Here is a 12,299-nt window from a genome sequence, read left to right on the forward strand (position 1 = left end):
GCATGCAAAACACTCACTTACACTACTGATTACTGATTACACACACCATTGTATATTATACTTAGTTACTTATTTAATAAATATATATTTTGCTACGCCTTATCTCCACGTTGTCTCCCTTTTACGGGCTTTGAGCCGGTTCGTGACACAACAGAGCTCCGTTCAATGAAGGAAAGCGAAGTGGGCAGAGACAATTTGCACATGGACCTTGGCCAAAACGAGCACAATTTGTTGACATAATTGTAACCCATAATTGTAATCCAAACCCAACTTTCGACCTTCCCCGCTCTGCCCTTTCATCGCCATTTAACCGCTCTCCTGATCATTTGCTTTATGCCTCTCTCTAATGTCAATGTGCCTCGTCTACTGCTGTCTTGGCTAGTTTTTATTTCTTTATTTCACTGTAGAGCCCTCAGTACCGCTCAAAATGCCTTAGATAGCTCTTTCGTCCCACCCCGCACACATGCAGAGACCTCACCTATGTTAATTGATGCCTCCAGAGACGAAACCTCTCTCATCGTCACGTAACGCGTAGGTTTACCTCCACTGTACTCACATCCTACCACACCCTTGTCTGTACATTATGCCTTGAATATATTCTACCACGCCCAGAAATCTGCTCCTTTTATTCTCTGTCCCCAACGCACTAGACGACCAGTTCTTAAAGCCTTTAGCCGTACCCTTATCCTACTCCTCCTCCGTTCCTCTGGTGATGTAGAGGTTAACCCAGACCCTGTAGCCTCCAGTTGCAGTCCTATTCCCCAGGCGCTATCATTTGTTGACTTCTGTCAATGCATGTTAACATCAGAAGCCTCCTCCGTAAGTTTGTTTTATTCACTGCTTTAGCACACTCCGCCAACCCTGATGTCCTAGCCGTGTCTGAATCCTGGCTTAGAAAGGCCACCAAGAATTCTGAAATTTCCATCCCCAACTATAACGTCAAGATAGAACTGCCAAAGGGGGTGGAGTTGCAATCTACTGCAGAAACAGCCTGCAGAGTTCTGTCATGCTATCCAGGTCTGTGCCCAAACAGTTCGAGCTTCTACTTTTAAAAATCCACCTTTCCAGAAATAAGTCACTCACTGTTGCCACTTGTTACAGACCCCCTCAGCCCGCAGCTGTACCCTGGACACTATATGTGAATTAATGGCCCCCCATTAATCTTCAGAGTTTTACTGATAGGTGACCTAAACTGGGATATGCTTAACACGCCGGCCGTCCTACAATCTAAGCTAGATGCCCTCAATCTCACCCAAATGATCATGGAACCTACCAGGTACAACCCCAAATCCGTAAGCTTGGGCACCCTCAAAGATACCATCCTGCCCAACCTGCCCTCTAAATACACCTCTGCTGTCTTCAACCAGGATCTCAGCAATCACTGCCTCATTGCCTGCATCCGTAATGGGTCCGCAATGGGTCCGCGGTCAAACGACCACCCTTCATCACAGTCAAACGCTCCCTAAAACACTTCAGTGAGCTGGCCTTTCTAATCGACCTGGCCCGGGTATCCTGGAGCTGGTCATGGGTGCACCTCAGCGACGCTCAAGGTCCTAAACGATATCATAACCGCCATCGACAAAAGACAATACTGTGCAACCATATTCATCGACCTGACCAAGGCTTTCAACTCTGTCAATTACAGCATTCTTATCGGCAGACTCAACAGCCTTGGTTTCTCAATTGACTGCCTTAACTGGTTCACCAACTACTTCGGAGGGCCTGTTGTCTGGACCTCTGGCAGCCTCTATAGGGGTGCCACAGGGTTCAATCCTTGGGCCAACTCTTTTCTCTGTATACATCAATGATGTCGCTCTTGCGGCTGGTGATTCTCTGATCCACCTCTATGCAGACGACACCATTATGTATGTCCATTCTTTGGACACTGTGTTAACTAACTTCCAGATGAGCTTCAATGCCATACAACACTCCTTCCATGGCCCCCAACTGGTCTTCAATGCAAGTAAAACGAAATGCATGCTCTTCAACCGATCGCTGCCTGCACCTGCCCGCTCGCCTAGCATCACTACACTGGACGGTTCTGACTTAGAATACGTGGACAACTACAAATACCCAGGTGTCTGGTTAGACTGTAAACTCTCCTTCCAGACTCATACTAAGCATCTCCAATACAAAATTAAATCTAGAATCGGCTTCCTATTTCGCAACAAAGCATCCTTTACCCATGCTGCCAAACATACCCTCGTAAAACTGACTATCCTACCGATCCTTGACTTCGGCGATGTCATTTACAAAATAGCCTCCAACATTCTACTCAGCAAATCGGATGCAGTCTATCACAGTGCCATCCATTTTGTCACCAAAGCCCCATATACTACCAACCACTGCGACCTGTATGCTCTCGTTGGCTGGCCCTCACTTCATATTTGTCGCCAAACCCACTGGTTCCAGGTCATCTATAAGTCTTTGCTAGGTAAAGCCCCGCCTTATCTCAGCTCACTGGTCACCATAGCAGCACCCACCCATAGCACACGCTCCAGCTGGTATATCTCACTGGTCACTTCCAAAGTCAATTCCCCCTTTCCTTCCAGTTCTCTGCTGCCAATGACTGGAATGAATTGCAAAAATCACTGAACAGGAGACTCCTAGCTCCCTCACTAGCTTTAAGCATCAGCTATCAGAGCAGCTTACAGATCATTGCACCTGTACATATCCCATCTGTAAATAGCCCATCCAACTACCTCATCCCCATATACTTTTTTTCTTCTACTTTGCACCCCAGTATCTATACTTGCACATTCATCTTCTGCATATCTATCACTCCAGTGTTTATTTGCTAAAGTGTAATTACTTCGCCACTACGGCCTTTTTATTACCTTACCTCCCTAATCTTACTTCATTTGCACACACTGTATATAGACTTTTCTATTGTGTTATTGACTGTATGTTTGTTTATTCCATGTGTAACTCTGTGTTGTTGTTTGTGTCACACTGCTTTGCTTTAACTTGGCCAGGTCACAGTTGTAAATGAGAACTTGTTCTCAACTGGCCTACCTGGTTAAATAAAGGTGAATTTAAAAATACATATTTTTACTATTTGTGACTCACTGAGGTTCCAAAATCCCGAGAAATCCCGAGATTTCAAATAAAATCTCATTCACTTATATGGCCCTTCTTACATCAGCTGATATATCAAAGTGCTGTACAGAAACCCAGCCTAAAACCCCAAACAGCAAGCAATGTGGGTGTAGAAGCACGGTGGCAAGGAAAAAGTCCCTAGAAAGGCCAAAACCTAGGAAGAAACCTAGAGAGGAACCAAGCTATGAGGGGTGGCCAGTCCTCTTCTGGCTGTGCGGGTGGAGATTATAACAGAACATGGCCAAGATGTTCAAATGTTCATAAATGACCAGCATGGTCAAATAATAATAATCAGTAGTTGTCGAGGGTGCAACAAGTCAGCACCTCAGGAGTAAATGTCAGTTGGCTTTTCATAGCCGATCATGAAGAGTATCTCTACCGCTCCTGCTGTCTCTAGAGAGTTGAAAACAGCAGGTAACACGTCCGGGGGACAGGTAACACGTCCGGTGAACAGGTCAGGGTTCCATAGCCGCAGGCAGAACAGTTGAAACTGGAGCAGCAGCACAGCCAGGTGGACTGGGGACAGCAAGGAGTCATCATGCCAGGTAGTCCTGAGGCATGGTCCTAGGGCTCAGGTCCTCTGAGAGAGAGAAAGAAAGAATTAGAGAGAGCATACTTAAATTCACACAGGACATGGGATAAGACAGGAGAAAGACTCCAGATATAACAGACTGACCCTAGCCCCCCGACACAAACTACTGCAGCATAAATACTGGAGGCTGAGACAGGAGGGGTCAGGAGACTCTGTGGCCCCATCCGATGATACCCCCGGACAGGGCCAAACAGGCAGGATATAACCCCACCCACTTTGCCAAAGCACAGCCCCCACACTACTAGAGGGATATCTTCAACCACCAACTTACCATCCTGAGACAAGGCCGAGTATAGCCCACAACGATCTCTGCCAAGGCACAACCTTTCCGTTCACCTTCACACTCCTGGACCAGACTACACTCAATCATATGACCTACTGAAAAGATGAGTCTTCAGTAAAGACTTAAAGGTTGAGACCGAGTCTGCGTCTCTCACATGGGTAGGCAGACCATTCCATAAAAATGGAGCTCTGTAGGAGAAAGCCCTGCGTCCAGCTGTTTGCTTAGAAATTCTAGGGACAGTAAGGAGACCTGCGTCTTGTGACCGTAGCGTACGTGTAGGTATGTACGGCAGGACCAAATTGGAAAGATAGGTAGGAGCAAGCCCATGTAATGCTTTGTAGGTTAGCAGTAAAACCTTGAAATCAGCCCTTGCCTTAACAGGAAGCCAGTGTAGGGAGGCTAGCACTGGAGTAATATGATCAAATGTTTTGGTTCTAGTCAGGATTCTAGCAGTCGTATTTAGCACTAACTGAAGTTGATTTAGTGCTTTATCCGGGTAGCCGGAAAGTAGAGCATTGCAGTAGTCTAACCTAGAAGTAACAAAAGCATGGATTAATTTTTCTGCATCATTTTTGGACAGAAAGTTTCTGATTTTTGCAATGTTACGTAGATGGAAAAAAGCTGTCCTTGAAACAGTCTTGATATGTTCGTCAAAAGAGAGATCAGGGTCCAGAGTAACGCCGAGGCCCTTCACAGTTTTATCTGAGACGACTGTACAACCATCAAGATTAATTGTCAGATTCAACAGAATATCTCTTTGTTTCTTGGGACCTAGAACAGGCATCTCTGTTTTGTCTGAGTTTAAAACTAGAAAGTTTGCAGCCATCCACTTCCTTATGTCTGAAACACAGGCTTCTAGCGAGGGCAATTTTGGGGCTTCACCATGTTTCATTGAAATGTACAGCTGCGTGTCATCCGTATAGCAGTGAAAGTTAACATTATGTTTTCGAATGACATCCCCAAGAGGTAAAATATAGAGTGAAAACAATAGTGGTCCTAAAACGGAACCTTGAGGAACACCGTCATTTACAGTTGATTTGTCAGAGGACAAACCATTCACAGAGACAAATTTAAACTTTGCAGTCAATTTTGACACTAGAAGAAGTATTTCTGACTCATATCAATGCCACATGTAGGCCATTTAAAAGGGATATTTGCTTTTTAGGGGCACTTGCTCTTGAAGTATTTTTTCTCCAATTTATGCTTTGGCCACAAATACAAGCATTATTTGGGTATGAGTTAACAGAATATGAACTTTTAAATGTGTGATTTTCCCTTGACAGTTACTGTACTTTAAAATCAAAGAACCCTTTAATTATTTGAAATAGCCTACAAACAGTCATTTCAAGGGTTAGGCCCACACCAAAAACCTGGTTGTTACATACAGCGGTGTAAAGTGCTTAAGTAAAAAATACTTTAAAGTACTACTTAAGTAGTTTTTTGGGGTATCTGTACTTTACTTCACCGTTTATATTTCTGACTACTTTTTCTTTTACTACACTACATTCATAAAGAAAATTATGTACTTTTTACTCCATACATTTTCCCTAACACCCAAAAGTACTAGTTACAATTTGAATACTTAGCAGTACAGGAAAAAGGTCCAATCCACACACTTATCAAGAGAATGTCCCTGGTCATCTCTACTACCTCTGATCTGGTGGACTCACTAAACATAAATGCTTCCTTTGTAAATTATGTCTGTGTTGGAGTTGGCCCTAGCTGTCAAAAAAAAGGAATACCGAAAGGAAATTGTGCCGTCTGGTTTGCTAAATATAAGGAATTTGATGTGTAGCATTTACTTTTACTTTGTACTTTTACTCAAGTATGACAATTTAGTACTTTTTCCACCACCATACTTGAGTATTATTTAAAATGTGATACGTTTAGACTTTTACTGAAGTAGTATTTTACTGGGTTACTTTCACTTTTACTTGAGTAATTTTATATTAAGGTCTCTTTCATTTTAGCATGACAATTGAGTACTTTTTCCACCTCTGGTTAGATATTTATATTAGCCATTATCCACCATCAAGCCATTGATGTATGCTACAGTATCTACCAGTAATGAATAGATTTTTGAAAGGGGATTATCTTTGTCTTGAGCATGGTTCCACTGCATGTGCCTTTGCTAAATGGTTTTTGTATCTGGCTTTGTGAATGGCTTTTTAATTAGTCTGAATGTACAATCGCATCTGTTTTAGTGCAGCGGAGGAGGCCTCGGACTCAGCACACAGGCTTCAAATGGATTTTAGTTCAGGATCCATTCAGCACTTTTCCAGGCGTGGATGGGCTGTCGGTGCACAGAGAAAAAACAAGGTTTGGGGGGGGGAGTCCTATGAATGAATGTGAACCATAGGGCCTAATATGGTTTTATATAACATTGACTAACTTTAACAGTGATGTCGACCTGTAAAGATCGTTGATTGAAGCTCATTGTGGTGTTGTGCTCAGCTCATCTCATCTCATAATGAGACTTGTTGTTAAGGCTCTAACCTACCTGGAGTGGGTGATTCAATAGCTCGCTATCCATCTGCTCTCAAAAAACACTCATCACTCCATTACATTAGTGCACCTTTTCAGTGTGCAATAGCCTATATACCCTCTGGTGAGTAGGCCTATGGTATAACCTTGTAGCTGTCTCTCTTGTTGAGAGACTCTGCTTAGCTTCGATCCCCTGAGTGATGTCATCCTGAAAGGCTTCTTGTGTGCTCAATGATTCATGTGCACTGTGCACATCTCATACAGATATGGTAGTGTCTACACTAGATTTCTTATGTGTGATTTTTCTGAACAACTTTTTCCTGTCGGCTTTTCTTTTCTCTCCGTCTCTGAGGTGTTATTTTTCCATCCATAAATGATTGGCAGAAGGCAGCTCTGACCGATCCTGATGCCCCCCTCACCCCATAAGTAACTGTTGGGTGTCGACTCAGTGCAGTGACTAGGTGTTGAGGACAGAGGAGAGACTCAAAACAGGAGTAATAATTGGTCAGCAGCCAATCCCCAGTTGCTAGAACTAGGCCTATACCTACCTGATTGTCTCTTCCTCACCTTGTGAAGCCAAGGTGTTGATGGCGGACCACTGAGGCTATACCAAGGTCCTCTTGTACTTGCTCTGCCAATCACTTCACTGTGTCATTTTCTTGATATTTTCTCTGTACTTTTTGGCAGATAAGATATTTGACCAAATATATACAGTGGGACAAAAAAGTATTTACTCAGCCACCAATTGTGCAAGTTCTCCCACTTAAAAAGATGAGTGAAGCCTGTAATTTTCATCATAGGTACACTTCAACTACGACAGACAAAATGAGGAAAATAAATCCAGAAAAACCCATTGTAGGATTTTTTATTTATTTATTTGCAAATTATGCTGTTCAGCAACATTCCCCATCCAACCTGACAGAGCTTGAGAGGATCTGCAGAGAAGAATGGGAGAAATTCTCAAAATACAGGTGAGCCAAGCTTATGACGTCATACCTAAGAAGACTCAAGGCTGTAATCGCTGCGAAATGTGCTTTAACAAAGTACAGAGTAAAGGGTCTGAATACTTATGTAAATGTGATATTTCAGTTTTTTTTGTATATATAAATAAGCAAACAAGTCTAAAAACCTGTTTTTGCTTTGATATTATATTATTATTATATATTATGTTTGCAGATGGATGAGGGATGAGGGGTAAAAAAATAATTGAACAAATTTTAGAATACGATTGTAACCTAACAAAGTGTGGAAAAAGTCAAGGTGTCTGAATACTTTCCGAAGGTACTAATATATATATCAAATCAAATCAAATCCAACTATTTGTCACATGCGCCGAATACAACAAGTGTAGACCTTACTGTGAAATGCTTACTTACAAGCCCTTAACCAACAGTGCAGTTCAAGAAGAGTTAAGAAAATATTGGGTGTTGGTCAGTCCAAAATAATGATGATATTTTTTTTATTTTACCTTTATTTCACCAGGTAGGCTAGTTGAGAACAAGTTCTCATTTGCAACTGCGACCTGGCCAAGATAAAGCGTAGCAATTCGACACATACAACAACACAGAGTTACACATGGAATAAACAAAACATACAGTCAATAATACAGTAGAACAAAAGAAAACAATAAGTCTATATACAGTGAGTGCAAATGAGGTAAGGAAATAAATAGGCCATGGTGGCGAAGTAATTACAATATAGCAATTAAACACTAGAATGGTAGATTGGCAGAAGATGAATGTGCAGGTAGAGATACTGGGGTGCAAAGGAGCAAAATAAATAAATAAATACCAGTATGGGGATGAGGTAGGTAGATAGATGGGCTGTTTACAGATGGGCTATGTACAGGTGCAGTGATCTGTAAGCTGCTCTGACAGCTGTTGCTTAAAGCTAGTGAGGGAGATGTGAGTCTCCAGCTTCAGAGATTTTTGCAATTCGTTCCAGTCATGGGCAGCAGAGAACTGGAAGGAAAGACGACCAAAGGAGGAATTGGCTTTGGGGGTGACCAGTGAGATATATCTGCTGGAGCGCGTGCTATGAGTGGGTGCTGCTATGGTGACCAGTGAGCTGAGATAAGACAGGGCTTTACCTAGCAGAGACTTGTAGATAACCTGGAGCCAGTGGATTTGGCGACGAGTATGAAGCGAGGGCCAACCAACGAGAGCGTACAGGTCGCAATGGCGGGTAGTGTATGGAACTTTGGTGACAAAACGGATGGCACTGTGATAGACTGCATCCAGTTTGTTGAGTAGAGTATTGGAGGCTATTTTATAGATGACATCGCCAAAGTCGAGGATCGGTAGGATGGTCAGTTTTACGAGGGTATGTTTAGCAGCATGAGTGAAGGATGTTTGTTGTGATATAGGAAGCCGATTCTAGATTTAATTTTGGATTGGAGATTCTTAATGTGTGTCTGGAAGGAGAGTTTACAGTCTATCCAGACACCCAGGTATTTGTAGTTGTCCACGTATTCTAAGTCAGAGCCGTCCAGAGTAGGGATGCTGGACGGGCGGGCAGGTGCGGGCAGTGATCGATTGAATACCATGCATTTAGTTTTATTTGCGTTTAAGGTTAGTTGGAGGCCACGGAAGGAGAGTTGTATGGCATTGAAGCTTGTCTGGAGGTTAGTTAACATAGTGTCCAAGGAGGGGCCAGAAGTATACAGAATGGTGTCGTCTGCATAGAGGTGGATCAGAGAATCACCAGCAGCAAGAGCATCATTGATGTATACAGAAAAGAGAGTCTGCCCGAGAATTGAACCCTGTGGCACACCCATAGAGACTGTCAGAGGACCGGACAACAGTTCCTCCGATTTGACACACTTAACTCTATCAGAGAAGTAGTTTGTAAACCAGGCGAGGCAATCATTTGAGAAACCAAGGCTGTTGAGTCTGCCAATAAGAATGTTGTGATTGACAGAGTCGAAAGCCCTGGCCAGGTCGATGAATACGGCTGCACAGTAATGTCTCTTATCGATGGCGGTTATGATGTCGTTTAGAACCTTGAGCGTGGCTGAGGTGCACCCATGACCAGCTCTGAAACCATAGCGGAGAAGGTATGGTGGGATTCGAAATGGTCAGTAATCTGTTTGTTAACTTGGCTTTCGAAGACCTTAGAAAGACAGGGTAGGATAGATATAGGTCTATAGCAGTTTGGGTCTAGAGTGTCACCCCCTTTGAAGAGGGGGATGACCGCGGCAGCTTTCCAATCTTTGGGAATCTCAGACGATACGAAAAAAAGGTTGAACAGGCTAGTAATAGGGGTTGCAACATTTTCAGCAGATATTTTTAGAAAGAGAGGATCCAGATTGTCTAGCCCGGCTGATTTGTAGGGGTCCAGATTTTGCAGCTCTTTCAGAACATCAGCTATCTGGATTTGGGTAAAGGAGAAATGGTGGGGGCTTTGGCGGGTTGCTGTGGAGGGTGCCAGGCAGTTGACCGGGGTAGGGGTAGCCATGTGGAAAGCATGGCCAGATGTAGAGAAATGCTTATTGAAATTCTCAATTATAGTGGATTTATCGGTGGTGACAGTGTTTCCTAGCCTCAGAGCAGTGGGCAGCTGGGATGAGGTGCTCTTATTCTCCATGGACTTTAGTATCCTAGAACAAATTTATGTTTGAAAAAGCTTGCCTTAGCTTTTCTAACTGCCTGTGTATATTTGTTCCTAACATCCCTGAAAAGTTGCATATCACAGGGGCTATTCGATGCTAATGTAACGGATGTGAAACAGCTAGCTGGTTAGCGGTGTGCGCGCTAAATAGCGTTTCAATCGGTGACGTCACTTGCTCTGAGACCTTGAAGTAGTAGTTCCCCTTGCTCTGCAAGGGCCGCAGCTTTTGTGGAGCGATGGGTAACAATACTTTGTGGGTGACTGTTGTTGATGTGTGCAGAGGGTCCCTGGTTCTCGCCCGGGTATGGGCGAGGGGGCGGTTTAAAGTCATACTGTTACATTGGTGCCGTGACCCGGATCACTGGTTGCTGCGGAAAAGGAGGAGGTCAAAAGGGGGGTGAATGTAACGGATGTGAAACGTTAGCGGTGGTTCGCGTTAAATAGTGTATCAATCGGTGACGTCACTTGCTCTGAGACCTTGAAGTAGTAGTTCCCCTTGCTCTGCAAGGTCCGTGGCTTTTGTGGAACGATGGGTAACGATGCTTTGTGGATGACTGTTGTTGATGTTTGCAGAGGGTCGCTGGTTCGCGCCCGGGTATGGGCGAGGGGACGGTCTACCAGTTATACTGTTACACTAATGCAGAACGCCACATGATGTTTTTGTGCTGGTCAAGGGCAGACAGGTCTGGAGTGAACCAAGCACTATATTTATTCCTAGTTCAAAATTTTTTGAGAGGGGCATGCTTATTTAAGATGTTGAGGAAAGCATCTACTTCATGAGGATATCTACTTCATGAATTTGAATCAAGACTGTCACTTTTACGGCAAGCTTTCCATGATTGAGGTAGCAACTGATGGTAGTGTCTTCTTATATATATACACTGAACAGAAATATAAACACAACATGCAACAATTTCAAAGATTCTAATGAGTTAGAGTTCATATAAGGAAATCGGTCATTTGAAATGAATTCATTAAGCACTAATATATGGATTTCACATGAGTGTGAATACCAATATGTATCTGTTGGTCACAGATACCTTTAAAAAAAAAGGTAGGAACGTGGATCAGAAAACCGGTCAGTATCTGGTGTGACCACCATTTGCCTCATGAAGCATGACACATCTCCTTTGCATAGAGTTGATCAGGCTGTTGACTGTGGCCTGTGGAATGTTGTCCCACTCCTCTTTAATGGCTATGCAAATTTTCTGGATATTGGCTGGAACTGGAACACGCGGTCGTACACGTCAATGTTCAATGAGTAGCATGTCTGGTGAGAATGCAGAGCATGGAACTGGGACATGTTCAGCTTTCATGAATTGTGTACAGATCCTGAAACATGGGGCCGTACATTATCATGCTGAAACATGAGGTGATGGATGAACGGCACAACAATGTGCTTCAGGATCTCGTCACTGTATCTCTGTGCATTAAATTGCATTGATAAAATGCAATTGTGTTCGTAGGCCGTAGCTTATACCTGCCCATACCATAACCCCACCACCACCATGGGGCACTCTGTTTACAATATTGACATCAGCAAACCGCTGTCCCACACAACGTCTGCCATCTGCCCGGTACAGTTGAAACAGGGTTTATACCACGAAGAGCACATTTCTCCAGTGCGCCAGTGACCATCGAAGGTGAGCATGTTCCACTGAAGTCGGTTACGATGCTGAACTGCAGTTAGGTCAAGACCCTGGTGTAACGATCATCTGTGGTGGAAGAAGGTGAGGACCAAAGCGCAGCGTGGTAAGTGTTTATATTTTTTTATAAAATAACTAAACACTGAACAAAACAATAAACGACAAACGAACAGTCCCGTAAGGTGAATGGAAAAAAACACTAAACAGGAAATAATCACCCACAAAACACAGGTGGTAAAAGGCTACCTAAGTATGATTCTCAATCAGAGACAACAAACGACACCTGCCTCTGATTGAGAACCATACCAGGACAAACACAAAACCACAACATAGAAAAAAGAACATAGACCCCAACTCACACCCTGACCAAACTAAACAAAGATATAACAAAGGAACTAAGGTCAGAACGTGACGACGAGGACGACGAGCACGCAGATGAGCTTCCCTGAGACGGTTTCTGACAGTTTGAGCAGGACTTTGTTGGTTGTGCAAACCCAGAGTTTCATCAGCTGTCTGGGTGGCTGGTCTCAGATGATCCCGCAGGTGAAGAAGCCGGATGTGGAGGTCCTGGACTGGCGTGGTTACA

This window comes from Oncorhynchus nerka, linkage group LG16, assembly GCF_034236695.1.
Source record: "Oncorhynchus nerka isolate Pitt River linkage group LG16, Oner_Uvic_2.0, whole genome shotgun sequence".
In the NCBI taxonomy this organism is placed as follows: Eukaryota; Metazoa; Chordata; class Actinopteri; order Salmoniformes; family Salmonidae; genus Oncorhynchus; species Oncorhynchus nerka.